We start from the raw sequence: 4,283 nt of genomic DNA on the forward strand, positions 1-4,283 counted from the left end.
TTATTGTAAACAATTCTACATGTGTTATACATCCAGAAATATCGAAATATCGTTTCCCACAGTGTGACATACATGTATACATAAAACAAAACAAAAAGGGCCTAGATAAACAGGGTATACAGTTTAAAATGTTAATATATTTAAAGTGTTCAAAGTGCAGTTTCAGTGCAAGTCAGTTGAAACGATCTTAAGTTGGCGACCCTGCTGCTGTACTGGCTTGTAGTTTGTTTATAGCATAACGTTAGCATTTCGCTTTTGGCGACTAGATTTATGATTTAAAAATTATAAAAGTAGGGTTGACATGTGGAGATTATCCGGCTGAACAAAACGTGATCCCTCTCTTAAATGTGTGTCAACCACAGACCTTATTTCGAGCTATTTTCCAAAATCCTATGGAGAATTTGCATTGGTTTTTCACGAAGGAACCGGAAGAAGTTTACTTCCGGGTTTTACGACGCGTCACTGCAGTTCTCTATTAATGCTTTATTAATTCATGTTTTTTAAGGGGCTTATCTCCATATAAATACTATTGTATACTATCCAATATTCGCATGCTCTAATCGCTCGAGTTTCACCGCGGCAGCTGTGTTTGCTCCTGTCATTCAAACAAGAGGCGCTGAGAGGGGGCGGGGCGTATCTCCATGTAAATCCAATGGGAGATACCAACTACAACAAAATGAACATATTTGACCGTGATTTAATTGTAATACACGTTTCAAAATGATGCCGAAGTAACTACATACTGATACCGGTTAGTAAAAACCATGAATTAATGCTTTGACAAGTCTGCAGACAGACGGCAGGCGAAAAGCTTTTAAAATGCGTGTTTTCTGAATGGAATCGGACCCATCAGGCTAAACTAACCTGTAGCTGCTCCGTCCACAATCACAACAACGTCATACAGAGATAAATAAAGCAGCGACTGTATTCGCCATGACACAGACAGTCTGTGGTTTGTACATGTTTAACTTGTGTCCAGTTTCTGAACAGATATGAGGAGCTGTGAGCTCTGAGTGTGTGCTAACGGCTGATGTGTTGGGAGATATTACGCTGTCGGGTGCTGACCAATCACGAAGCGTCATTTCTTGACTGGCAGCAAAAACAACCAATCACAGCAGTGCTTCTCTGGCTGGCGCTGTCCAATCACAAACAAGAAGTGTTCTCCCTAAAGGAATACCCTTTCCATCCAATGTGAAATGCTGTGGCGTTTTGTGAAATGCTGTGGTGTCTTGCACTTCAGGGCCACCGTACTTTTATTATCTTTTACTGTTTTTAAATGCCTTTGTCTGAATGTCTTTCATTCTTGCAAAGCACCTTGAATTGCCTTGTGTTGAAAGGTGCTATATAAACTTGCGTTGCCTTGCCTTACTACAGTACGGCTTAATGTGTTAAACCCTAAAGAAGAGATAAGGACATGTCCATTGCCATTGGTTTAATCATCTGGAGCAGGGGTTCCCAACCTTTTCCCCCAAGAGCCCCCCCAAATGACTCCTGTTGGAAGTTGCGCCCCCCCCCACACACACACACAACAGCGGGGCGCAACAGAGGTTATTAAAGTTTAAAAGTCTCAAAAATGCAACAACTACTGTCACAATCTGGATGAATGTGAAGTATGTTGTTAAAGGAGGATGAAAGCGTAATGAAGGAGCACTATTGGAGTGACTTTGATGGTTATTGGACTCAGGATTCATTCATTTGGATTCCCGCTGTATGAAGAAATTAAAGGACGGCGCGGAAGTGGAAACAATTCACAAAGGGATTAAACTGTTTAAAACACATGCTCAAAGTAAGCCGGATTTTGCCGATGTGTTTATGTGGATTCAAAAGTCGTAAATAATCTACAAAATGGAGGAGACCGATCTGATCGGAGCAACTGTGACAAATAATCCAACTGAAAACGGCATGGACGATGACTATGTTTTAAAAATGCGCTTATCCACACAAGCCTGGTTTGGACACTTTACGGGCAGAAGAAACATTTATATTAAATAAATAATTATAAATGTCTGTGTTTTTATGCCTATAATAGATACTAACTTGAATTTGTATTCAAATTAATTAATCAATTATTTTTTATATTTTATTGTAATGTAGAGACAAGGCTTTTAGTGACAATCATGTATTGCTTTACAATTATATGTAAAAAAAATAAATAATAATAATTCAAAATATGATATTTGGCCTCAAATCAATATATATATAATCTGATAATACATTTAGACTTTTGGAATTTTGACCTACAAAAAGTCAATAAATGTATTAGGAGTTATCGTCTGGGGACCATGATCCATACACAATGATGTCAAATGTGACCGTTAGATGTTTCTGAAATGGTTCAGCATTGGATTGGACCCAAAATGAGTCATACAGCCGGCCGGTACGGTTAAACTACTCAGAAAAAGTAAATAACACAGAGGCAAGAAACAATGATCGAGTTATGGATGACGCAAAGGGACAGAAAGCAGACAGGAAAACACATGAGACAATCTGCCATGATATAATCCTCACTGTGACACAAAGCACACACACTTCTGTACACAACCAACCAGTGTGAAGGTGGGACCAATTTGCCCCAAAAGTTAAAAAAAAACCTCCAACAACAAAGAGCTTCTTGTTTCTGTCCACGGCTCGCTGGGTCGTAAAACAAGCATGTGTGTTTCTGGAGCTGGAAACAGATTCTGGGTTAGGAAAAACGCTTCAGGAAATCTTTAGTCTTTAGGAGAGTCAGTCGTCAGAGACACTTTTATGTGCACAAACAAATGTGATCCACTCCTTAAAGGTCACCTTCTACATCAGCATGTGTCCCCTCTTCTTCATGTCTCTTCTGCATCAACATGTGTCCCCTCTTCTTCATGTCTCTTCTACATCAACATGTGTCCCTCTTCTTCATGTCTCTTCTACATCAACATGTGTCCCCCTCTTCTTCATGTCTCTTCACATCAACATGTGTCCCCTCTTCTTCATTCTCTTCTACATCAAATGTGGTCCCCTCTTCTTCATGTCTCTTCTACATCAACATGTGTCCCCTCTTCTTTCAGGTCTCTTCTGCATCAACATGTGGTCCCCTCTTCTTCATGTCTCTTCTAACATCAACATGTGTCCCCTCTTCTTCATGTCTCTTCTACATCAACATGTGTCCCCCTCTTCTTCATGTCTCGTTCTACATCAACATGTGTCCCCTCTTCTTCATGTCTGCTTCTACATCAACATGTGTCCCCTCTCTTCGTGTCTCTTCACAGCACATGGGTCCCCTCTTCTTCTGTCTCTTCTAACATCAACATGTGTCCCCTCTTCTTCATGTCTCTTCTACATCAACATGTGTCCCCTCTTCTTCATGTCTCTTCTACAATCAACATGTGTCCCCTCTTCTCTTCATGTCTCTTCTACATCAACATGTGTCCCCTCTTCTTCATGTCTCTTCTACATCAACATGTGTCCCCTCTTCTTCATGTCTCTTCTACATCAACATGTGTCCCCTCTTCTCCATGTCTCTTCTACATCAACATGTGTCCCTCTCTTCTTCATGTCTCTTCTACATCAACATGTGTCCCCTCTTCTTCATGTCTCTTCTACATCAACATGTGTCCCCTCTTCTTCATGTCTCTTCTACATCAACATGTGTCCCTCTTCTTCATGTCTCTTCTACATCAACATGTGTCCCCTCTTCTTCATGTCTCTTCTACATCAACATGTGTCCCCTCTTCTTCATGTCTCTTCTACATCAACATGTGTCCCCTCTTCTTCATGTCTCTTCTACATCAACATGTGTCCCCTCTTCTTCATGTCTCTTCTACATCAACATGTGTCCCCTCTTCTCCATGTCTCTTCTACATCAACATGTGTCCCCTCTTCTTCATGTCTCTTCTACATCAACATGTGTCCCCTCTTCTTCATGTCTCTTCTACATCAACATGTGTCCCCTCTTCTTCATGTCTCTTCTACATCAACATGTGTCCCTCTTCTTCATGTCTCTTCTACATCAACATGTGTCCCCTCTTTTTCATGTCTCTTCTACATCAACATGTGTCCCCTCTTCTTCATGTCTCTTCTACATCAACATGTGTCCCTCTTCTTCATGTCTCTTCTTCATCAACATGTGTCCCCTCTTCTTCATATCTCTTCTACATCAACATGTGTCCCCTCTGTGGAAAGAGACTCTGAAAGTTTCAGGAACAAAGATTCTCTCTCTTTTTGATCCATTTCTATAAAAACCTGTCTGAAAATGAGCTGATCAGATTTTGGCCACTTTATGATGTCATAACGATGTGTTTTCTTGTGTAACC

The sequence above is a fragment of the Gymnodraco acuticeps genome, unplaced genomic scaffold (genome assembly GCF_902827175.1).
Source record: "Gymnodraco acuticeps unplaced genomic scaffold, fGymAcu1.1, whole genome shotgun sequence".
NCBI lineage: Eukaryota > Metazoa > Chordata > Actinopteri > Perciformes > Bathydraconidae > Gymnodraco > Gymnodraco acuticeps.